General features: G+C 33.3%; 1 pseudogene; it reads right to left on the bottom strand.

Annotated features, from left to right (window-relative positions):
- Nucleotides 1-746: 746 nt before the first annotated feature.
- LOC116423597 overlaps nt 747-27,309 on the bottom strand; it is a 35,307-nt pseudogene continuing 8,744 nt past the window's right edge.

Genomic DNA, 27,309 nt, shown 5'->3' with positions numbered 1-27,309 from the left:
CTTCTGAAAAGATGAGACTGAATAGTGGAATCTGTTGTTTGGTTATTGAGACTTGAGGTTCTTTATACAGCATTTGAGATAATTCAAGGCTAAATTTAAATTTTTCTTGACTTGTTCATATATATATATCTTTCTATATATCTTTATATCTATATATATCTTTATATCTATATAGATATATCTATATAGATATATCTATATATCTTTCTTTTGAAAATTCCCTGTGCTTGCTCCTTCAAGTCACCCAGTCACAGGTTTTAAAGGAAACATGTTTTTTTTATTATTATTATAGCTTTTTATTTGCAAGTTATATGCATGGGTAATTTTTCAGCATTGACAGTTGCAAAACCTTTTGTTCCAATTTTCCCCTCCTTCACCTCACCCTCTCCCCCAGATGGCAGGTAGACCAATACACAAACATGCTTTTTATATTTCAGTTTTAATTTCATTACACTATTGCTGAAATCCACGAAGGTATAAGTTAAAAGCAGAAGAATTTAACTTTATGGTTGAAATAAAATTAGATTCTATTTACTGAAACTCTAATATGTTATTGAAAACTCCCTTCCTTCTACCTGTCTACTCTCCCCCATCCCCATCTCCCCCAGTTTCTTAGTTACTACTCGAAGTGTGGGGGAAAAACTGAACTGCTTCCTTACCTCAGCCTAGAATTGCAATGACTTTCAGGTTCCTTTGAGAAATAGCAAAAGTATACGAAGTTTGGGATTTTCTTTGCAATATTCTTCTCACCTCTTTGATCTTTTACCCTTCTGGTGAAATTCAGAGTCTTTGGGCTTTATTGTCTTAACCTGCCCTACATCAGAGTGAGGCTGTCCTTTGAAATTCCCATTGTTGTGACTTTATCTTGGAGAACTTCCGGTTCTTCTTTGGAAGTGTCCATTTATTTGCATTTTCTCAGGCAGCTTCTTCCAAGCTTCTTTAGCTTGCTTCCAAATTTGTTCATGGTTTTGTGAATGAATCTTGACTAAGGCGTTCTCAGCACCTGCAGCAACAGGCAGTGCCATTATTTTAGTCTTTCCGTTCTTCTCTGTCCTGGGATGCTTCTGCTCACTTTTGCCCCCATTCGCTTCCTCCACCTCCTCGGGGCTTGTTTCCAAGTTGTTTCCCTGCTTTTGATCTATGATCTGCAGCACCTCGGGAGTCGGAGAGAAAGAAGCAGCTGCTTAACTGTTGAGACGAAACAGAGATCACGAAACACACAGTAGTAAGAGCACTGAATATCAAATTTGATGAACTTGTCTGTCAGATGAAAAGATCCCTGGTTGGTTACTATCTTGCTGCCAAAGCTGATGATGCTATCATTGTTAAGTTGTTACACTCTTAAGGATCCAGTCTAGTTGCCCCGCGATAGGCATTACTCCCTGAGACTCAGAGGATGCTCAGTGATTCTACTCTCTATATCCCACTAGCTACAGGACAGCTTCCAAACTACACCGCCACTGCAACTGTCACGTTTAATGTTGCATATATTCAATGATCAAAAACGTCAGTAATCTTCCAGCTTGATTACAATCCTCTTAGTGTTGGTCAAATACTTTACCTACCTGCACAGCCATATCCTGCGGCTGCTGGGAGAACGATGTAAACTGAGATCCCCCGAAAGATCTCAGTTTACATCAAGAGGAAATAGAAAATAATTATAAAAATAAAATTTCCAGGGGGTCTTTGCTTCACAACGGTTCCTGCTGTTGTGTCGAGTCGCTATGAAAATTTAGTTCCCTGAGTAGAAGAATCTAAATGCGAATATGTATTCTGCCACTTAGTTGAGCGACTATTACATATTTAAGATTTCAATTGAATGTGCTATAGGATTATTATGAATTTTGAATTGGAAGAGATTTGTAATGCGACGACCTCGTAATATCGATGAGGAAATTGATACCTTCTCCCCCCAACCCTGCCCTTGTTCAGCGCCTTTCGCAGGGTCATATAGGTAGGTATTAAATGAAAAAACAACAGTAATAGTAATAATATGTAACTCTCGGTTTAATTTTGGAAAAGTTTTTCTTTCTGGGCCTTAGTTTCCAATCTTATCTGTTAAAATGAAGGGAAGGGGTGGAAGGATAATCTTTCCTCCTCGTCTCCCTTTTCCCTCCTGTCCCCGCCCAATTCTGGATCCTACAATCCCATGACTGATGATGAAATTGTCAGGTTCCTCCTCCAGGAGGTGACCCCAATACACCTGAGTGATGGTAGGAGGTAGGAGTGGAGGCCTGGCCCGCGCATCAATTTTCTGCGCCAGAAACTGCAGAAGACTGGTCGTTTTTATGTCCATCAATCAACACCGCCACCTTCACAGCTGGATACTTTAGACTGTGGGTATTCCAGGAACATTTCAGATTGGGAAACTCCGACATAGACTTGTGCATTCAAGAGAGCAACATCAATACTGGGCCAATCACAGACCATAGAGATGGGGGTGGAGCGTGCAGACACACAGTGAGGGGCAAGGGAGGGTGGGACGAGGCGTTAACATAGCCAACAGCTGCTCTGGTGATACTATCATAATACAATAATTTTGATAAATTTGGTTTCTTTTCACTAGATCTGTGAATAGCTGAGGGTGAATCTGTTCCTGAAAACGAGGGAGGGAGGGCAGGCGGGCTTTAGAGTTAGTCCCTTGTTATCATAGCCCATTATATATTTTCTTTTCTTTTCCCCAAATCTGTCCTCTGGGCCAGGGACACATGACAGCCTCCTTCTGAGTAAATGAAGACTGGCAAACTGGGACCTTAGAAAAAGTACCTCGAGGGGAAAGGGCAAAGTCACGGGTTGGGGGAGCCGCCTTTATTGCTAAGAATATTCTTAATGATTACTAGTTTTTATATCTTAGTATAATGAGAGCCTTTACAAATCCTCTCGGGGCCTCCAACCCATGTATATAATTAGATATCTTTAACACTGAGTCATCTTATTTCTGTAATTCCTAAAGGCAGGATGGTAGAAGTAGCAGAGGCCAGGCTGTCTCTTCTGTTCTTGCCAAAGAAATGAAACGTCTTGGAATCGAACCTGTATTTAAGATGCGGTTGGCTGGTGAGTAGTGAAGTGAGTAGTATTGGATCTGAAGTCAGACATAAATTTAAATTCATCACTCTCGTTTCATCACTTCTAGATGGGGAATAGCATCTATCTCGTAGGGTTGTTGTCAGGATTAAAAATAAAATAAAACAATCTAAACTTTGTAAATCCTCAAATTACTGAACATTATTTTTATGTTATTTGTAATGAAAAATGGAACCTTAATTATCTTCTGTTTTACAGTTGAAAAAATTTAACATCTAATATAAATTTTTATTAGAATTCTGACTCATTTTGTGTTTATGAACACAGCATCAAAGATTCTTATTTATACCTCACCCAGTTAAATTCCTCCCCACCTTTTGGAAAAGGAACATTATACTGTTTATCCTTTTCTATTTCTAGGGCACCCTAAAGACTATGAGACCTTCCCATCTAACTTGCAGCTGCAGCTTCCAATATGTTGCCTTTCTCATTGGAATATGAACTTCTCAAGAGTAGGGGCTGTTTCAGCTTTCTTAATTTTGCAACCCCTATGATTAGCGTAGTGCTTTGCACATAATAAGAGCTCAATTAATGCTCATTCATTTGTTCAAGCTTACCTAAATTAAAGTTCATTTATAGTTCTCTTCATAGTCCTTCACAGATTCTATATTCTCTGAAGCCTTTCCTTAGAGTGTAAATTCTGGAAGGTCTTTAAAAGGTAGAAAGCCTGGGAATGAATTATATTACTATCAGGTTCAATTTAGTGAAATGGAGATAAGAGGTGCTGAATTTGGAGAAACACTCAACAACTCTTGAAGTGTCTAAAATGTGTGGAGGCAAAACCAACTCCATACTGATGAAATCATAGGCCTCTAAAGTCAATTAAACAAACACTTAGTAAGCATTTATAATATGTAAGGGAAGAGGCAATCCAGATAGTGGATAACTCACACTATCTGCAGGTCATTAGACCCTCACATTAGCTGCAGGTCATTAGACCCATCAGTTACATCCTACTCCTGGCTATCTGTCAGACAGGACTAAAGATGAGTTGCTAATCTGCACCAGCAGCAGGAGTTTCATATCTGGGAGTGTTTTCCACATGGATGAAATGAAAGATGTAGACAAAACAAAGAACAAGGTATTCTGCTAAGCATTAGGGAAATAATAGAACCCGGAAAAAAACACTCTAGCTTTAAAAAACTTTCCTTCAGGAATGAGGAGCAATAATACAATATATACAAAGGTAAGTAAATATAAAATAATTTGAAGAGAGAAATAGTCAACATCTGGGAAAATCAGGAAATGAGAAGGAACACATGAACTGAACTGAACTTTACCAGAAGCTAGGATATTTTTAAGGGGTAGAGAGATAAAGAAGCAGTGCATTCTAATCAAGGAAATAGCTAGTACAAAAGCACAGAAAACAATTCTAGTATAAGAAAGAGTAGGCCGATTTGGCTTGGGTATGGGGAATTCAAAAGGGAATAATATAAAATCTAAAAAGACAGAAGCCATATGTTCTAGATAGAGACATTTGCATGTTATTCTATCAGCAATAAAAGATCATAAGTTTTTTTTATTATGTCAATGATGTGGTCAGACATTTTATTTTTAAAAGTTTTAAAGATTTTACTTACATTAAATTTTTCAATTAACAAAAATATTTTTTCTCTCATCCCTGCTTGACAAAAAATCCCTAATCCTTTATAATAAATATGCATAGTCTAACATAATAAATTCCTACATTGATTATGTCCAAAAACCAGATCAACATTTTAGAAATATTAATTAGGCAGCTACAAGAAGAATTGAAGAGAAAAACTGAAAGCATTGGAATTGAAATTTATAAGAGAAAAGAGTGAAAGTAGGCAGACCAAATAGGATGCTATTGTAATAGACAGTTAAAAAAGTGATGGGTTAAACTAAAGGTTAATGGCTTTGGGAATAGAGAGAACTGGGGGCTAATTGAGGTAAATGAAGAGAGAAGTTGTGAAAGTAAAATCAAAAAGATTTAGCAGTTCAGTGGATATAGAGAGTAAGTGCTTTACAATATGGTTATTGTTACTGTTATCATTATAAATTCTTTAAATTGTACCTGAGTCACAGTTAAGTACAATAAGTAAGAGAAAAGATCAGGAGACAAAATAACTTCAATAATAAGGCAAAGTTGCTAAATTTTTCTTCTTCAAAAGAGAATTGTGAAATGTCAATGACAAACCAGCTCTACTGGCTCTCACAGAAATCATGAAAGCAAGAAAAGATAGAAAACATTGATGTATATGGTCAAGATGAGTTTACTGTATCTATGCTCTCTATATTTAAGCCCTAAAATTACAAAATTACTAAGGAAACATAAAGAAACATAAAGCAGATAAACCAATCAGTACATGAAAGGGCAATGTTTTATGTATTAGTAGAAACTAGGCATTTTCTATAGAAATGGCTTCATCTCCTTGCCATTCTGATTAATGATACACACCCAAAACATTGGTTCCTAATTCTTCTCAATCTTTACAGTCTGCTGGCTGACACTTAGAGGGGGTTCAAGGTGCATTCAGAGCCAAGTCAAGATAACCATGAATCCTGAAGCTAAGGAGGTGTTGCTAGGTAGGTGGTGTTGGAGTGCTATGTACTGTGCTGGAGAGGCACAGAGAATGGCCTTTATGTTGGAAGTTACAAAACAAAGATAATAAATAGCAAGTTAATATCCAACATAATAGCTAAGGTGATATTTAGAAAACACTACTTACCTTTGATAAATTCAAATTGCTCTGCTGCTTAGGCTATATGAATTACATCTGTGGTCCTGAAAGAACTATCAGAAATGATCCCTGAGCTACTCACTATCAGTGATATCAAGGAAAAAGCACATGGAAAGCTGCTTCTGTTTAACTTTTACCTATTGGTTCTTGTTCTACCCTTTGAAGTGATCAAAACTAATTTAATTTTAAAAACATTTCAAGAGGTGATTAGCTATCTTGTCCCCATTAAGTACTGGTTTCTCCAGGCTAACACTATGAGTTTTGCTTCAATTTTTGGCTAGAATGGACCATTAAAAAGATAGTTAGTAAACAGCTATCTAGAAAAGGAAGGGATAAATAAAAAGAATAAGAAGATGTATGCATAAAGAACTGGTTCTGCCAGACTAATCTCATATTTTCGAGGGAATAGGATTATTGAATTAGTAAATAAGAAGAATAGTGTGACTATAGTTTACTTAGATTTTGGGAAAGTTTTTGATAAAATATTTGATATCATAGTGGAGAAGATGAAGCTTAAATAATTAAATATATATTAATATATTAAATAATTAGGTTAAATAATATAATTAGATGAATTCTAGACTGGTGGGATAGGAAGACTGAGAGAATAGTTAATAGCTCATTGCCAATATGGTAAGCATTCTCCCTTGGAAGACCCAAAAGATCTTTACTTGACTCTGTGCTGTTTAAAAGTTTTTATCAATAACTTGCATAAAGGCATGAATAGTATGTTCATAGAATTTGCAAATATCACAAAACTATAAGGTTTAATTAACATAGTGGAAGGAAGTCAACATCCAAAAAGATCTTGACATGTTAGAGTTTTATCTTTTAAGATTAAATTCAATAGGAATAATTCTAAAGTCTTGCACTTAGCCACACACACATACACACACACAGACTTTATAAGTGTAAGACAAGAAAGCAAGTGATAGACCAATTCTGAAAAAAAAATCTTTCATGTGTTTAGAGGAATGCAAGCTCAATATGAATCATCAATGTAATGTGTTAGTTAAAAAAAGCTAATGTAATTTGGAACTACATAAGAAGGGAATAGCTTCCAGAAATATGGAGGTGACAGTCTCATTGTTATTTGCCTTAGTCATACCTTATCTGGAACATTGTGTACAATTGTGGTATCAAGTTTAAGAAAGATTTTAATAAATTGAAGAATATGCAGAAGAGGAAAACTGGATTGAGTTCATAGCCTATAAAGAAACTGGGCATGTTTGACCTGAAGAAAATTCAGGAGGAACATGAAAGTTGTTTTAAGTATGTAAAGAACTGTCAAGTGGAGGAGGACCAGGACCAGGGTGGAATTTTTAAAGAGATAAATTAATACTTGATTTCTAGAAAGGTTTCCTAACAACTGAAATTATTTAAAAGTGAAATGACCTCTCTCAAGAGAGTATAGATTCCTTCTTGCAGAAAAAGACCAGTGGGTTAAAAATTTTAAAACGTCAGATTTCCATGATTTTTAAAAATTTCGTTAATAGTGAGTAATTTACCAAACATATCTTATAGTTCTTGCAAGATCCAAGGATGTTGTTCATATAGACTGAATATCTGAGTTACTTGCATTCATCAAGAGTAAGTAATTAAATACTCTCAATATTGCCTTCCTTGCTTTGATACTTTAGGCATAGCTCGACAATTACTTTTGGGGCAAAATGTTAGAATTTTTTTCTTATGTCAGTTGGACTAGAGTTGAAATCCTTTCAATTCTAAAATTCACTGATTCTGTGATTTATTTTTCTTAATCCCCCAAATCAGAATTAGGATCAAGCGAGTGAAATTTGATAGAAGCAAATCTCTATTTGATCTGAGAAAAAGCTCAATCATCCTACCTCCTTGATTGTGATAACTTATAGCACTGCTTATTGAAAGAACTAAAGATGTTTTTTCCCTGGGAAAAGGAGGATTTAATGGGAACAATATCATATCTTGAAATATTTCAAACGGTGTCATGCAAAAAATGGTTATATTAATCTTATTCACCTCAGAGGACAGAATCAGGATCAATGAAAATGTTTCAGTTTATGGCTATCTGCTGCCATCTACGGGTCAAATCTTAGTGTAATAGTTTTCTCCCAGCCTGTGAAAAAGAATAGCAAATAATATTGGGAGCTCACAATTTAACAATTTACAAAAGACTTTTCTTGCAACAATAGAATAAGGCAAGTAAAATTCGAGTAAGTAAAGCTACACACAAACAAAAAAATTTTGATTGTTGACTTGAATTGAACTGAAAATAAATATAACTTCCTAGGGACAGAATGAACTGATTTAATGGATTGTGTCATTTATAACACACGTCTTTACTTCCTTTATTGCCCCAGATAGACTCCTGTTTAGTTTTTGAAGGCTAATCAGCCAATTATGCATCTACTTTATGAAACAATGGTCTGTGTCAATATCTTGCTCGGTGTCTGGCTAACTAAATAATAATTTAGCAGTTGTACAATTGTTGTTTTGCAGTGTCATAGAGGCAGCAAGTTGATGTGTTTTATACAAAGTATGCTGAAGATTCAAATGTTAGGAAGTTAAGAAGGCAATATTTCATTTAAATAGTTTTTTGAAAGATACTTTTTTAATTCATTATTTTTTTTAAAAGTAGGATTCTTTTTTATTTTTATTTTTTTTAATTTATTTTTTATTTAATAGCCTTTTATTTATAGGTTATATGTATGGGTAACTTTACAGCATTGACAATTGCCAAACTTCTTGTTCCAATTTTTCCCCTCTTACCCCTCACCCCCCCAGATGGCAGGATGACCAGTAGATGCTAAATATATTAAAATATAAATTAGATACACAATAAGTATTCATGACCAAACTGTTATTTTGCTCACTCAGCATCAGTTCATGTAAGTCTCTCCAGGCCTTTCATCCTGTTGGTCATTTCTTTTTTTTTTTTTTTCCTATATTATTTATTTATTTAATACCTTTTATTTACAGGATATATGCATGGGTAACTTTACATTATTAACAATTGCCAAACCTCTTGTTCCAATTTTTCACCTCTTACCTCTACCCCTCCCCAGATGGCAGGATGACCAGTAGATGTTAAGTCATTAAAATATAAATTAGATACATAATAAGTATACATGACTAAAACGTTATTTTGCTGTACAAAAAGAATCAGACTCTGAAATATTGTACAATTAGCTTGTGAAGGAAATCAAAATGCAGGTGGGATAAATATAGGGATTGAATTCAATGTAGTGGTTTTTAGTCATCTCCCAGAGTTCTTCTCTGGGCATAGCTTGTTCAGTTCATTACTGCTCCACTGGAAATGATTTGGTTGATCTCGTTGCTGAGGATGGCCAGGTCCATCAGAACTGGTCATCATATAGTATTGTTGTTGACGTATATAATGATCTCCTGGTCCTGCTCATTTCACTCAGCATCAATTCGTGTAAGTCTCTCCAGGCCTTTCTGAAATCATCCTGTTGGTCATTTCTTACAGAACAGTAATATTCCATAATATTCATATACCACAATTTATTCAGCTATTCTCCAACTGATGGACATCCATTCAGTTTCCAGTTTCTAGCCACTACAAAAGGGCTGCCACAAACATTCGTGCACATACAGGTCCCTTTTCCTTCTTTATGATTTCTTTGGATATAAGCCAGTAGTAACACTGCTGGGTCAAAGGGTATGCAAGTTTGATAACTTTTTGAGCATAGTTCCAAATTGCTCTCAGAATGGTTGGATGTACTCACAGTTCCACCAACAATGTATTAGTGTCCCTGTTTTCCCACATCCCTCCAATATTCGCAGATTATCTTTCCCTGTCATTCTAGCCAATCTGACAGGTGTGTAGTGGTATCTCAGAGTTGTCTTAATTTGCATTTCTTTAATTAATAATGACTTGGAGCATCTTTTCACATGGTTAGAAATAGTTTCAATTTCTTCATCTGAGAATTGTCTGTTCATATCCTTTGACCATTTATCAATTGAGAATGGCTTGATTTTTATAAATTAGAGTCAATTTCTATATATTTTGAAATGAGGCCTTATCAGAACTTTTGACTGTAAAAATGTTTTCCCAGTTTATTGCTTCCTTCTAATCTTGTCTGCATTAGTTTTGTTTGTACAAAACTTTCAGTTTGATATAGTCGAAATTTTCTACTTTGTGATCAGTAATGATCTCAGTTCTTCTTTGGTAAAACCTTCCCCTTCCAAGGTCTGAGAAAACTATCCTATGCTCTTCCAATTTATTTATAATTCATTCTTTATGCCAGGTATGAACCTATTTTGACCTTTATCTTGATGTACGGTGTTATGTGGATCAATCCTAGTTTCTATATTAGTTTAATTTTCCCAAATTTTTTCAAAAATAAGTTCTTATCCCGTTGGGATTTTGGGTTTTAAAACTAGGTTGCTATAGTTGTGTTTTGTCCCTTGAACCTAACTATTCTACTGATCAATAGTTGTTCTTTAAATACAAATGGTTTTGGTAATGCTGCTCTATAATATAATTTTAGATCTGGTACAGCTAAGCCACCTTCATTTATTTTTCCATTAATTCCTTTGAAATTTTGACCTTTTGTTTTTCCTATGAATTTTGTTTTATTTTTCTAGGTTAAAATAGTTTTTGGGAGTCTGATTGGTATAGGAAAAAAATGGATTAGTTTGGGTAGTATTGTCATCTTTTTATATTTGTTGCCCTATCTAAAATTTAATATTTTCCAATTGGTTAGATAACTTAATTTGTATGAAAAGTGGTTTGTAATTTTGCCATAAAGTTTCTGATTTTCCCTTGGCAGATAGATTCCTAAATATTTTATATTATCAGTAGTTACTTTAAATGGGTTTCTTGTAACTCTGACTGTTGGATTTTTTAGTGATCTATAAGAATGCTGATGACTTATGGGGTTTATTTTATAACCAGTAACTTTGCTAAAGTTGTGGATTATTTCTAATAACTTTTTAGTAGAATCTCTGGGGTTTTCTAAGTATACCATCATATCAGCAAAGAGTGATAATTTGGTTTCCTCATTGCCTATTCTTATTCCTTTAATCTCTTTCTCAGCTCTTATTGCCACAGCTAGCATTTCTAATACAATATTAAATAGTAAAGATGATAGTGGGCAACCTTGTTTAAAGTAGGATTCTTGTAGCAGGGCCAATAACTTCATTCTTCTGTCCCTCTTAACCAAAACTCTGGAAAAGGCACTCTCTTGACCCAAGAAGACATACTCTCTGATAAAGCTACTATGCTTCAAACTACTAGCTGTGTGACCCTGGGACAAATCACTTAACTTCTCAGATTCAGTTTCCTCATCTATAAAATGGGGGAAATAACAGCATCTATCTCAGAGGTTGTTATGATAATCAAATGGGATTATATAAGAAAGGCATTTAAAAACCTTATTCACTGTCCTTTTCATCTCAAAGAGTGTTTTTTTTTTCTTTTTGATTTTCATCTTGTATACTACATAGCTTAAAAAGAATTTTTGCATCTTTCACTTTAGTGTTCTTAACAGTGTTTTTACAGAACTATGATTTTCGTTTTTTATTCATCCTCCATAATCTTTCCTTGTTTCTATCATTTATATGCCAACTCTAAGTTGATAGATGATAGATAGACACCTGTCTCTTTTGAAAGCTTCTTCATAAGCTTTAAGATTTTTTGCATTAAGATTTTATTTTGGGAAACATTCCTCTTTGGCTTCCTTCTCTAGAATTTTGTGCCATTGGATCCTACATATTCTTCTTCTGAACTCTTTGAAATTTACTGTCCAAAAATCTAAGATGTATGTCAAACTGTGACTAGATTTTGTTTATCATGAATACTAAGATGATCACTGAAAGTTACCATCATACTGACATTAGTAACAAATTCCTCTTTATATATCAGAATCAGATCCAGAATAATATTCTTTTTTTAATTATAGCTTTTTATTTAGAAGTTATATGCATGGGTAACTTTATAGCATTGACAATTGCCAAACCTTTTGTTCCAATTTTTCCCCTCCTTCTCCCCACCCCCTCCCCCAGATGGCAGGTTGACCAATACATGTTAAATATGTTAAAAGGATAAATTAAATACAAAATAAGTATACATGTCCAAACAGTTATTTTGCTGTACAAATAGAATTGAACTCTGAAATAGTGTACAATTAGCCTGTGAAGGAAATAAAAAATGCAGGTGGACAAAGATAGAGGGATTGGGAATTCTATGTAATGGTTCTTAGTCATCTCCCAGAGTTCTTTTGCTACTGGTTCAGTTCATTATTGTTCTACTGGAACTGATTTAGTTCATCCCATTGCTGAAGATGGCCAGGTCCATCAGAATTGATCATCATACGGTATGGTTGTTGAAGTATATAATGATCTTCTGGTCCTGCTCACTTCACTCAGCATCAGTTCATGTAAGCCCCTCCAGGTCTTTCTGAAATCATCCTGCTGGTCATTTCTTACCGAACAATAATATTCCATAATATTCATATGCCACAATTTATTCAGCCATTTTCCAATTGAGGGGCATCCACTCAGTTTCCAGTTTCTGCCCTCTACAAAGAGGGCTGCCACAAACATTCTTGCACATACAGGACCCTTTCCCTTCTTTAAAATCTCTTTGGGATATAAGCCTAGGAGTAACACGCTGGATCAAAGGGTATGCACAGTTTAACAACTTTTTAAGCATAGTTCTAAACAGAATAATATTCTTTATTACTTTTTAAAAATAAAATTATTAGGGCAAATCCTTCTGTTTCTCTACTCAATGGTCTTTAAGCAAATATCCTTTCTTGTTTTTGACTTTCTTCACATAAAGTAAATCTTCTTAATATATGATGATATGCCACTGTACCTATATTGTTCTTTTTAAATACAGTATACCTTTCCTTAGCTATAATCTTGAAAACTTTCTTGACAGAACCAATTTCAACTCAAAAAGGACTGGTCTAGAATCCTCAGAGGATACATTAAATAAATAGAAAATACCTATTACCAAACAATGACATACTAGAAAATATTTGCTTATTTTATTCCAGAAAGGAACACAGAAAAGAGAGAACATTCTTTATTGTTGTTAATTGTGTAAATGCATCAGATAAGGGAAATTTATTGATAAAAGTACAGTTTTTATTATTGATTAGAGAAATTGAAATTAAAATAATTCTGAGGTATAACTTCATATGTATTAAATCGACTAATAGGACAGAAAAAGAAAATAAGTAGTGGAGGGGAGGTGAAAAAAAATTAATGTACTGTTGGTAGAGTTGTGAACTGATTCAACCATTCTGTTGAGCAATTTGGAACTATGCTCAAAGGGTGATAAAACCATGGATACTCTTTGACCTAGCTATACCACTACTAGATCTGTTTCCCAAAAGAGATTTTAAAAAAAGAAAAAGGACCCATATAAAATATTTATAGCGGCTTTTTTTCTGGGGACAAAGAATTGAAAATTGAGGGAATACCAGTCAATTGGGGAATTATTAAACAAATTATGGTATTGGTTATGATGGAATACTATTGTGCTATGAGAAATGATTAGCAGAATGCTCTCAGAAAAACCTGGAAAGACTTCTATGGGCTGATGCAAAGTGAAATGTACTGTGTATATAGTAACAGCAATATTGTAACATGATCAGCTATGAATGAACTAGCTATTTAGCAATACAATGATCTAAGACAACTCTGAAGGGCACATGATAAAAAATTTTTTATTCATACCAAGAGAAAGAATTGATAATATCTAAATACAGATTGAAGCACACTTAAAAAAGAAAAAAAAAACCTTTTCTTATTGTTTTGAGTTTTTTTCTGATCTGTTTTTTTCTTTTACAACATGATTATCATGGAAATGTTTTGCATGACTATATATATATATATATATATATATATATATATATATTTATATACACATACACTATATTGAATTGCTTGCCTTCCCAATAGAGGTGGGAAGGGAAGGGAGAGTATTTGAAAATCAAAATTTTAAAAATGAATGTTAATACTGTTTTTACATGTAACTGGGAAAAAATAGAATACTAAATCAATTTTAAAAGATGCAGTTTCTATTGGTTTGAAGTCAGAGATTAGGTTTATCCAGGGAACTCTCCACGGTCCTGATAGTGGCTCTCTGGAGTAGTTGTTATTTGCCTCCATTCTTCCTGAAAAAGTGGCTCTCTCATCCCTCTATCTCAGATTCTGATTGCTCTTATGGATCTTTTCTTATTCTCCCAATGATAAAACTTATCAGTCTATGAAAGTTGGGATTTCCTTATTTGTTCATGGCTTCCTGGGAAACTTATATAAGAAAGTAATTGTGAATACTGAATTAATTCATTAATTCAACATTATCAAAATCTTTTTTATTTCAGAGCCAATGCCATTCTCTTAAATGTTGGTCAACATTTTAGAGCAGATTTGATTTAGGAAAATTAGCAAATGCCATTTGGGGCTAAAGTTGAAAGAATAAAGTGACTGATTATAATAAGTACATAATTCAATTTAATTATATAAACATTTATTAAGCACCTACTATATGGAGGGCATAATAATGCTGGGAAGATAGAAAACTTATATAAGACATGGTCCTTGTTCCTATAAAATAGAAAACTTTTGAACTAACAAGAGGATACTACATATGCATGGATAACTTCTGCCATGAGATTTTCTTTATTCTGATTTTTCTGTTTTGAAAGATTCTCTAAAATTAATGCCAAAATGTCTTGAGAAATGGCCATATATCACTTAAAAAACATTAATATGAACTTATGATACAAAACATTTCTCACAATCAATTAATTATTAATTCTTTTTTTTGTAATGTTTCTTACATCTGTCTTTTTCTCTCTTTTCCATTGCCTATGTCTTATGACATGCCCTTAGTATCACTTACATGGATTAATGTAAAATCTTTCTTGTCTTTGCTCTCTTCTTCCTTTAATCCATTTTCCCCACATCACTGTCAGAATTCTTTTCATGTGTATATTTGGTGATGCTATTTCCTTGCTCAAAGCTTTTCAGAGGTTCTCTGATACCCAATTAATTGTGTTCAAATGTCTTTGCTAGTTATTACTCAGTGTAATCTGGTGCCATTCTATCTTTTGAACCTTTCCTTTATGTTTTCTATAGTCCATACAACTAACCAAACCATAATAGAAAGTTTTCCTACCCCAGTGACTTTGCTAATTTTAATTTCTAATCCTTGTTGCTCTTTGCCTGTTTAATTCCTAACTATCTTTTTGAAGCTCAACTCAAATGCCATTTCTTCCATGAAACCTTCCTTGATCCCTTTAGTTGGTGATTTATTGAAGTAAGTTGCTCAAACGTCAGATCCCAGCTCTGATATTTACTGAGTGATCTCAAGGGAGTTATTTTTCTGAGCTTCAGTTTCCCATCTGTAAAATGAAAATAATAATAACTGTGCTCACAGACATGTGGAGAAATTGACTTGGCAACCTAAAAAAAGCTATAGAATTCTAAGTTTTATTTAATATAGAACAATTTTGCACTGGTTGCACTTACTATGTGTAACTTATGGCCTAAAACACCAGGTCTGGACTTACAAACACCAGATTTGATCTTGAGAAAATCTTTAGCTGGGGCTCTGACTTGGGGTTTCCTCTGGGATCCTCTGAATTTGAATGATGTCTAGGTACACAGAAGGTTAAAAAGGCAGTCAATTAACTCACATAAGCATTTGGGATACACACATATGTGTATGTCTGTATAGATGGATATAGGGTATATGTGTGTGTATATATATATATATATATATATGTATATATATGTATATAGGATATATGTGTGTGTGTGTGTATTTATATATCTATATATCTTTCATCCCACAGAAAAAACGCAACATAAAGGACTTATAACTGATCCCATAAATAGTCAAGAAAACTCTCTTTCTTTTCTGATGAAGCCTCTTCAAGAAGCTAACTAGTTTTCTAGACTTATTGTACTACTCTCTGGTTGAAGCTCCCATGGAAGGGAAATGCTATTAGGGCTGCTAGAGAGTTACTCCATTTCTGCACAATTCACAATGGTATTGGATTGCAGAAGGACTTGTTCTTTCATACTATAGCTTTTGTCATTACTGTTCTTTTTTGGACTCAGAATTCGTTCAGATTGTTGAACTTGTGGCTGGACTGTTCTCACCAGGTTGTTTCACAAAATCAAGCCTAGGCTGCAACCCTTAATTCTAGACACATTGCAGCCTTTAATTCTCTATAATGGGTGTTCTTAATTTGTGGGGTGGTGAACTTTCATAAATTTAAAAATAACTATTTCAATGTAATTTCCTTTGTAATCCTATATATTTTATTCATTTAAAAACATTGTTGTGAGAAAGGTCCATAGGCTTCACCAGACTGCCAGAAAAGTCCATGACACAAAAAGGAATCTTTGGCCTAGATTCAGTCTTATATGAAGTATTTTTAAAGTCTTCTTGTAGTTTCAAGCTATTAAAGTTTAAAACTGCATTTAGACTTTTGGAACACTTTATGTTTTACTAAATGTGGCTAATACACTCAACTTTATTATATGGTTTGCATAAGGACTTTTTGGACTTAGTAATTATGGCTAAGCCAATGCTTATTTGGTAAGATGGAATGATGTTGTAGGAACACTCCCCCACCCCCATACACATACACATTAAACTTAGAGTTAGGAAAGAACAAAATTTTAATCCTATTTCTGATTCTTTCTCTTTGGATTTCTATGGATAAGTCAATTAATTTTTCTGATAGTCTCTATCCTCATTTGTAAGATGGAAATCATAATACCTTTACTACATACATCATAAAGTTAATCTCATTATAAATCTTTACAATCTATGGTGTGGTGGAGATATCCTTGAAGATAGTGGGGTGAGGATATTGTGAGGAGGCTCATTTTGTGAGGATAATTTCTATTGCTTCATTTCACTATTAGACTGAGTTGTTTTACTCCAAGCAAAAATACATGGCTCTAGAGAAAAGTGCACACTCTTCTTTTAAATCCCCAAACTGCAAAATTAATATATATATCTACTAATTATTTCCAAAATGCTAACAAAAATCAAACCACTTTAGCATGAAAATTATCTTTATTAGATGTTATATGCTTATAATAGCAAATTCTTATCATTGTAAAACTTTATTCTGACATTTAAAAAGTTTACAATGCATGTGTCTTATCCTAACTTCTTATTCTCATAGTTTGTTGTGACAGAGAATGGATGACAAAGGATACAGCCAGTGCCATCTATACAACTGGGAACTAGAAAATATTGCAGTTCACACAAATGAGCACTGAACAGCAGGAGTGCAGACCAGGTTAGAAAGATAAGGTGAGTATTATAGATTAGATCACCAAGATGTTAAATCTAGGTAGGATAGTAGTGTAAAAATTACCCCAGTTTTGGAGTGAGAACTAAGTTCAAATCCTTCTTATGTTGCTTATTGTAAGTAACAACCCTTATGAATCTTTGTTTCTTTCCTGCAAAATAAGAGACTTGAGCTAAATGCCTAGCTCCCTTTTAGCTCTAAATATGAGACACCATAAGTTTGCACAAGCAATCTTCAATGTCCAAGAAGAAAGAGACAGCAAGAACAATTAGTGAACAAGAAAAACTGAAGGGCAGCTTAAGGGATAAATTGTTTTTTTCTTCACCTAACTGGTCATTGAAGACACTGCACCTACTAATATGGAATATAACCAAAATGAGATCAGAAATCTGCAGGTGAAATCTTCTTTACTGATTTAGAGATAAAAGTATTAGAATTCTGGGGACACTTATCAGCCTATTATAAAGTTTTTTTCTCCACTTATTATAACTCACCAAATACTTTTCAGTTAGATGGTATAGTAGATAGTGGTCCAGGCATAGAGTCAGGAAGACATGAGTTCAAAATCAGCCTCAGACACTTACTAGCTGTGTAACCCTGAGCAAGTCACTTAACCTTGTTTGCCTCAGTTTCTTCATCTGTGAAATAAACTAGTGAAGGAAATGATAATTACTCTAGTGTTTTTGGAAAGAAAACCTCAAATTGGGTCATGGAGAGTTGGACACAAGTGAAACAACTCAATAACAACATTATTATTATTTGTGAATTTCCACTAATAGCTCTTTATTTCAGAGTACAGCTAAACTTACACTAATATATATAAGGTTATGAGATTCCCTTCTATATGTAAAACTATGATTCAATGGAATACTATTGATATATGAAGAACTGCCAAATATGATGAAAAGAATTTGTTCTCATTTAAAGCCAAGCTCCAATCTTAACATGAATGATTCCTTGATTATTCCTCAGACATCAAAATAAATCACTGTGTGTGAGTTTTCTGGAATCACTTTGCCCTGAATCATCTTAAAAATGAAGACCTGAAGAAAGTAAATTAGAAAAGGAAAATTGTGATGCAGTTATAGTTATTTTCATATTGCTTTTCCCCTTAAATTTGAATCCCTTTTAGAACAAGAAACATGTTTTTTATTTAAAATTTTTTTTGTTACTCAATACTGAATACAGTGGCTGGTACATAAAAAAGATTTAATAAGTGCTTATTAATTGACATGTATATATATATATATATATATATATATATATATATATATTAGCAGCACTTTTTGGTAGTAGAAAAGAACTGAGTCAAAATAGATGCTCATCATTTGGGGAATGGCTAAACAAGTTGTAGTAGCTGACTATAATGAAATGTGCTGTGGAAAACAATGTATATGATAACCACAGAAAATCAGGGCAGAGTGAATTAGGCAGAACCAAGAAAGCAGTATACCCCGTAACAACAAGATAAATGGAAAGAACAATAATCAAACAAAACCACCAAAAACGAGTGCTGAAATTATAATGACCAAATTTGGCCTGTCAAAAGAGAAATTTTAAGGTGCCCTTCACCATCATTCCACATTTTGAAGTGACTATGGAAACAGAACACTATATAATGTCAGACTCTTTTGATGTTTTGCTGAATTGTTCCTCCCCTCCCTTTTTTTATTCATTGCATTAGGCTGTAAAAATCAGGAGGAAGAAACTTATCTCAAGTGAATAAGTTTATTGATTGTCATATGCTGTAACCAGAATGCAAACATGTATAGATCAAATACATGCATACAGATAGCCCTCCAGGGAGACTACAAAATTCTTCTAAATTGCCCCAATTTTTATACCTTTGCTCAAATAACTCTTCTTCTTCCTCTCTCTCTCTCTCTCTCTCTCTCTCTCTCTCTCTCTCTCTCTCTCTCTCTCTCTCTCTCTCTCTGTTTTTTTTCCCTTTCTTTTCTTTTCTTATTCACTGGTTCACAGGATATAGATCTAAGTCTTTTTTTCTTATCCTGAAGATATTCTGTCTTTGAGAATGTCCAGGGGTCTCTTGCACAAACAATCCTGTGATTTATCAGTAACTCTATTGAATCTTTTTCCTTTTCTGTAACCTGGTAGATCAGCATGAATTATTTTCAATTATTTCAGCATCCTATTATAGTTATGCAAAACTTAACTCTTAAATTGTTATAAGGAATGATTTCCTGGGAAGTGGGGAAAGAGGCATATTAGAAAATATAAACATAAAAAAAAGTAGTGATTTTTTTTTCTTTTGGAGACAATCAGAATTAGTGGCTTGTCCAATGTCACACAGTTAGGAAGTACCTGAGACCACATTTGAACTCAAATCCTTTTGACTCTGGGGCTGGTCCTCTGACCACCTAACTGCTCCTAAAGTATACCATTTTTTAAATGAAGGGGATGAGCTAGATAATCTTTAAAACAGGTCCTTTCCAGTTCTGAATTCTATAACTCATTACTTCAACCTATTCTTAATTAGTAAAGGCAATAAAATATATTGAAAAAATGTCACTTGAGAGTCAGAACTATAATCAGAGTGGAATGACTGGTACTTTTTTCAATTTCAACAGATAGGAACAATTGAACATTTAACAAGAATTACCTCTTTTCTGATTCCCAGCTTCTTTCAAGTCTCCTAACTTCTATGAGAAGCCCTTCCTAATTCTCCTTAATGCTAGTTCTTTCAAGTCTCCTATCTTCTATGAGAAGCCCTTCCTAATTCCCCTTAATGGTAGTTCTTTTTCTTTATAGATTATCTCCAATTTGTCATATATATAAACTAGTTGGGCACAATTGGGTTCACATTGTCTCCTCCCATTAAAATCAAGCTCTTTGAAAGTAGGATCTGTCTCTGCCTTTCTTTGTAATCTGTGCCTGGCATATATTAGGAATTTAATAAATATCCATAATAAATATCCCTGAAGTCAGCAGGACCTGAGTTCAAATCCAGCCTCAGACACTTAACACTTCCTAGCTGTGTGACTCTGGGCAAGTCACTTAACCCCAATTGCCTCAGCAGAAATAAATAAATGTAAAGTGAATGTCAAAATAAAAGAGTAAAAAGTATCCTTTCTATTGCACCAAAGTGGCTTTATATTATTCAGTGCTTTTCTTTTCCTTCTCTTAGAATGTTGCTGGTTTGAAGTATGAGAAGCTCTTCAAACTTTGGCATTTACTGTGTCAGAAATGAGTTGGAGGAGGAGACCTGGAAACTGACACACCTGTCCTCCTCCTATTGGCAAAAAACCCACACCTTTATCAGTTAATATTTATGGATGGTCCTGAATTGAATATCTGGACTATAGAACTGCTCAGGCTCTTTTTCATCTCCCAGATTCAATTCTCCTAGTTTAAAATATAAAAAATGTTTTATTGTTTCATATTCCCCTAGGCAACCACATTAATTTTAAATCTTTTTTTGCTAGTTCTTTTTTAATATATTAGATTTATCTATTTTTATTAATTTTTATTTAATATAGCCCGATTAACTTGCTTATTGCAATATAAATTTTATTAAAGACTTCTTATATATGTTTAATGTACAAAGTAGTTCTACAGCCTCACAATTTATTTAAAAGTTCAACAATTTTTATAGTTACAATATTTTGCATAATATTTGCAATTAAGCTATATCATATTTTAAAAATTGTCAGTTAAATTTTTTTAAAAAAGAAAGTAATAATAATTATAATGGGTCCACTGGCTCCAGTTTTATACTAGTAATTTTAATTTTAAAAAGTTCATGCATAAGTTTGTAAAAAATTTACCTATAGATATAAAAGGTTTCTCATACTCTATTTTTCATAAAAGCTGAATGTTTTATAAACCATTAAGATAAGTCATGCTGAAATCATTGCTTTCATGGGGTTAATTTAAATGATAATGGGTATAAAAATTAGCTATGCTCTGGTTAAATATATCTTTTTTCCATTTGACAAATCAAGTATTATTTGAATAGCTATTTAAGCTATAAGCAGATCAATATTTCAATAGAGAATAAGGAATAAGGCCATAATTTCATGATAATTTGAATTGCCAGAACATATTAATTTCCATAGAACAAATGAAAAAATAAATTTAAATTTGTCTTCGTTTAATAACAAGATCAATACTTTAGATGTAAATGAGATCTTTGATACCATCAAGCCCAACTCTCATTTTATAGATGAGGAAACTGAAGCTCAAAGAGGATAAGTACTCTGCCTAAGCTAACACAACCAGGAAGCATCAGGCACCAGATTTGAACCTAGCTCCTCTGACTCAAAGTTCAGTACCATTTTCATTACAGTATTATATATAATATAATTATTAAATTTCACTAAAGAGATCATCATTTTTAATAATAGCTTTTTGTTTACAAAATATATGCAAAAAGTTTTCAACATTCACCCTTGCAAAACCTTGTGTTCCAAATTTTTATCCTTTCCTTCCCTTACCCCCTCCCCAAACAGCCAGTAATCCAGTGTGTGTTAAACTTGTACAGTTCTTTAATATGTATTTCCACACTTATCATGCTGAATAAGAAAAATTAGATCAAAAAGGAGGAAAAAATGAGAGAGAAAACAAAGAGCAAGCAAACTATAACAAAAAGGGTAAAAATACTATATTGTGATCCACATTCAGTTTCGACAATCCTTTTTTCTGGATGCAGATGGCTCTTTCCATCACAAGTCTATTGAAATTGGCCTGTATCATTTCATCGTGAGAGCATTATTTGTAACCTCATTTTCATGCACACTTATAAACAAGTTAAAATAAATATCAGAGTTTTTGTAGATATAAATTCAAGGATTAGAATTCATCGTTAGGCTAAATTTTTCTTAGGCAGAGTATTCACATAACATATATGGATTTAAGCTCTCATTGACCTAGATGAATTGATCAAAAAGTACTTTTTGAGCACCTATAATATGCCTAGAATTGTGTAAGCACTGTGGTGTGAGCTTCTATACTTGTGATTTCATTGATATATATTGACATATATATTTCTTTTAATTTACACAGTCTCACCTAGTATAATTTTCATACACAGCTACTGGCACTGCTGCGCCTTCTCTCTCTGTTGTGTTCCAGCTACAATGAGTACTGGAAATAACATGAGGTTTAGAGCTCTGAAAAATTGGAATAGCTGCCAGAGGAACTGGTGTTCAAAGCACGCTGCTATAATAACAGGAGCTCAGAGTGAGCCAGCTTTGAGAAGCAACCTCATTGACAGCTTATCAGAGAATTAATTGATCTAGCAGCCTAGATGCTTTGAGTTGGTTTTCGTTTATCTTATTAATAGGTAAATGGTGGTGGTCAAAGGTGTATTCCCAATCACTAAAAGCAACTTTTTAGATATCATTTGAAGTTTCCTTCATTTGATTTATTTATTCATTGATTGGCTTTGCTTGGGGAAAATAGCTAATTAAAAATTTGAGATCTAAATCCATGTTCATCTACATTTAGGAAATTCCAGAAACAACTTCTGAAAACTTACAGGATAAATCCTTTTGGATGTTTACTTGCAAGGCTAGTTAACAAAACTCTTCCTAAAACTTAAAAGTTATGTGTTTCTAGTTATTGCCGTGTATAGCGTGTTGGGCCTGGAGTCAGGAAGATTCTTTTTCCTGAATTCAAATGTGACCTCAGGTACTAGCTGTGTGATCCTGGGGAAGCACTTAACCGTTTGCCTCAGTTTTTTCCTCTGTCAAATGAGCTGGGAAAGTTAATGGCAAACCATTCCAGTACTTTTGCCAAGAAAATCTCAAAAGGAATCACGGAAAGACAAAACTGAAAATGATTAAACAAAAAACAAAAATGGGAAAGGACTAAACTTTTTTGACTGATAAAACTGATTATTAAGGAATGAAGGCAAAGGGACCAGTAGAGGGAGCCATTGAATAAAGTATTAGGGCCTGCAGGTAGTAGAAGAATTGAGGATGGCAGTGGGCTTTGGGATAGAACTGGAGTAGGATTGGAGGATTTAGAGGTATAAGGCATTTTAGAGCTCATCCAGGCCCTTGGTGCGTTAATACATATAAACTAAAAGCTTAAAATAAGAGTAGAATTCTGTAAAAGCACCTATTCTGCTCCTAGTTCTTCCAGTACACATCTTTTTTGTTCTGTTTGAAGAGAACTTCTTGTATATTGCAAGAGGTATAAATAAATGAGAAAAAAAAATTAGTGCTTTAAAGGGTAAGAAGAAAAGAAAAGAGAAGTTGTATGACTGGAGATCTTCAGTATTCAAACTATTCCATTTCACTAGTTGGCTATATTAAACATTTATTCTCACACTAATTATTCTGGCTTGAGGATCTCTGACAACAGAAAAAGATCAAAGATTTAGAGCTGGAAATTAATGGATGTAAAGGCCATTTAGTATAATCTTTAATTTTATAGAAAAAAAAATTTAAGTACAGTAGAGTTAAATGACCTGCCTGGGTTCACATAGGTTAAGTAAGAGAGAAGTGGGATTTGAATTCACTGATTCCAAATCCATTGTTCTTTTTGCTGTACCATATTGCCCTTTGGTGGCTTCCAAAATTTGGTGGCTATTGAAAAATTAGAAAATTAGAAAAAATTGTATTTTTTCTAAGCTGAGGAGTTTCTCAAGATATCAAATTTTGTTTTATTTTATTTTGCTTTATGATTAGTCACAGACAGGGAATAGAAATAAATGCCCTAGATCCAGAGTACAGAGGGTTTTCCAAAAGAATACACAAAAGATCAGAAAGCATTAAATATATTCAGAGAATCTTAAATAAAAGACATTCTGATTACAGCATTGTAGAATATGATGCTGGGCACATGAAAGAACTGAATGACTTTTTTATTTGTTAAAATGAGTCAGAGGTAGAAAACTCATTGCCATCTTATTGACATCAAAAAGCTATTTTGATTAAGCCTGAAGAATATTAACAATATTAATCAGATCAGAACTATTCAGTGGCTTGGCAAAGCAATTAAAGTACCCTGGGTATGCTAATAATGGAGATGTTTGAAATCTTTCCAATTCAAACGGAATATCACATAGTTCAATATCAATTATCCAGCCAATTCAGAGAAAATCTTGTTAGTTTATAAGACCTTGAAGCTTGGTTACTTGTAGCCTCTGTTTTCTGTGAAAGAAAAAGGGCAACTCCTCCTCCCCAACTTTTAACCAAAATCAACCAACAGCAACCTTGAGAGCAGTACTTGTGTAACCCACTTTCATACTGTACTTCTTTATGTTATGGATGCTGTAGTAGAAATTGGGTAGCTAGGAGGTATAGTGCATAAAGCACTGGACTTGGAGTCAAGAAATCTCATCTTCCTGAGTTTAAATCTGGTCTCAGATACTTACCAGCTTGTGATCCTGGACAAGTCACTTAACCCTATTTGTCTCAGTTTCCTCATCTGTGAAATGAGCTGGAGAAGGAAATGACAAACTAGTATCTTTGCTAAGAAAATCCAAATGAGAGAAAGATATGACTGAAAAAACTGAACAACAACCACCCCAGCATATTGATAAACAATGGACTTGGTATCAAGAGACTTAGGTTTGAGTTCTGGCTTAGCCACTTGTAGCTCTGTGATATTGCCCAAATCACTTAACTTCTCTTACATTCAGGCTCATCAATAAAATGTGGATATTCTTGCAATATCTACTCCACAGGAATATCTTCTTTACAAGGACATTTTATCTTTGTCAAATGTAAACTCTTTTAAAAAAAATTATTATTGTTGTTTTTAGATCATAACACATCTTTTTAATGGAAGTGAGATTATAATGTTCTCAGGACAAATTGCTCTTGTATTTAATGTTCTGAAGACTAATAAAAAGTTGGATAAAATGATTGCTTTTTATAATTGAATAATAATATTGATATTAGAAACAACATTGTAAGCATCTTTGTAACAATTCCTGTAGCAAACAAAATGACATATGTGGTAACATGTTCTTCTTTATGATCTAAAATGATTTTGATTTCTTTAATGAGCTGTCTTTTTGAGAACTTTTCATTTTATGTCCTTTGGAAATTATGAATATTTAGTATGACAACATACATTAAAAGTACTATTCTTAAATTTTAAATTTCATGTTCTGACTGGTTGATTGCAGGAACCAATTCTCAATAGTTCTCTGGATCTAGTATAACTTAATTGGTTGAATTCTCAAGAATATATTGGGTTTTGTGTTTGTGTCATAGCGATTTGGCCCAATTTATAAAGGACAATGACATTCTGGTGAATAATTCTAGCTACCTGATTATGACTTTTTTTTTCTTTGATAAAATATAACCTTTAACCATTAGGTGTTTTCATTTATATATTTTTTATTCATTTTGAAGTTTAATACAAAAATAAAAAAGAACATTTTGATGTACATAGCATACCATTAAAGGAGGATTCAGTATAAAAGTATGGATTCCCATTCTGCATTCTTTGCTTTTGGGAGGGGAAAATATGCCCAATTTCTTCCAGACTGCTTTTCCAGTTTTCTCAGAAATTAAAAAAATCAAATAATGAATTCTTATTCCTAAAGTAAAATCTTTACAATTCTCAAATACAAGGTTACAAATGATTATTGTGTATTGCATGTTTATTCTGTCCCACTGATTTACCTTTCTATTTCTTAGAAAGTACTGATATTTTTTAATAATAAATGCCTTATAGTATATTTTAAAATCTACTCTTGGTAAAACTTTACATTTTCTTATTAATTTCTTTGATACTCTTCAAATTTTGTTTTCCCAAATGAATTTGGTCATTATTTTTTTCTAGTAAAATAATTTTTTTTGGTAATTTAATTGGGATGGCATGAATAAATAGGTTAGTTTGGATAAAATGTCATTTAAAAATTGTATTGATTCTGCCCACCTATAAACAAGTGATATTTCTCCAGTTATTTAAATCTGACTTTATTTGTATTAAAAAGTGTTTTATAATTATGTTTGTGTAATTCTTGGTTTTTGTTTTGGTAGGTATAGTCCCAGTTATTTTATATTGTCTACAGTTATTTTAAATGGGACATCTCTTCTTGCAGGTTTTGTTGGTAATTTATAGAAATTATAAACATTAATTTTTTTCACTAAATTTTTTATTGAATTTTTGGGATTTTCTAAGCATATCATTGTATCATCTTTAAAAGAGATAGTTTTATTACTTCATTGCTCATTCTGACTCCTTCAATTTCTATTGCTAGCATTTCTAATATTGTATTAGTCATCCTTGTTTCATTCCTGTTTTTATTGAGAGGCTTCTTGCTTATTCCCATTACAAATAATGCTTCCTGAACATGAGGGGAAAATAGAATCAGAAAAAAACCTCACTGATCACCATCTCAAGGAGATCCTTTATGAAAAATACATAGGAATATTATTACCAATTTTCAAAACCCCAAGATCAAACAGAAAATTTTGCAAGAAACAAACAAACAAAAAAAACCCCAATTCAAATAAGCTGGATTTTGTATTATTAATTACAATTATATTTAGAATTATGTTAGAATTGTATAGGATTTATCAGCAGCCACAATAAAAGATTGAATGTCCTGGAGTCATATATACTGGTAATCAAAAGAACTAGGTCTGTGGCTAAAAACATCATATCCAGCAAAATTATCCATAATATTGAATGAAAAAAATGGACATTTGATAAGCTTACAGATTTTCAGAACTTCCTCTCAAACAAACCCAAACATAATAAAACAGTTAACATAAAAGAGCCAATAGCAAAGATGAATTTCAAGAAACTTAATATGGACAAATTGTTTATGTATTAGAAATTGTATACCATATATTTAAGATTGATATCAGTAATTAGGTAGCTCAAAAGAAAAGTTGGGGCAGAGTTGAGTATGATCTGATTCTAAAAAACCAAAATTGTCCAGGAGAAGGTAAAAACAGTGATTATGTTATGCAAATGAAGTGCAGAGGAAAAATAGACACAAAGGGGCAGCTAGGTGGTATAGTGGATAGAGAACCAACCCTGAAGTCAGGAGGACCTGAGTTCAAATCTGCTCTCAAGACATTTAATACTTCCTAGCTGTGGGACCCTGGGCAAGTCACTTAATCCCAATTGTCTCAGCAAAACACACACAAACACACACATACATAGATGCAGAGATGGTAGAAGGGGGAAGAAAGGCTCATTGTTTTGAAAATCTGCTTACATCGGGAATGGGTTAAATAAGCAACACTATATATTATACCATGAAAGGTGTAGTAACCTCCAACTATAAA

The sequence above is a fragment of the Sarcophilus harrisii genome, chromosome 4 (genome assembly GCF_902635505.1).
Source record: "Sarcophilus harrisii chromosome 4, mSarHar1.11, whole genome shotgun sequence".
Taxonomy (NCBI): Eukaryota; Metazoa; Chordata; class Mammalia; order Dasyuromorphia; family Dasyuridae; genus Sarcophilus; species Sarcophilus harrisii.
Note: the sequence above shows the minus strand (reverse complement) of the source record. Positions and strands in the feature narration are given on the sequence as shown.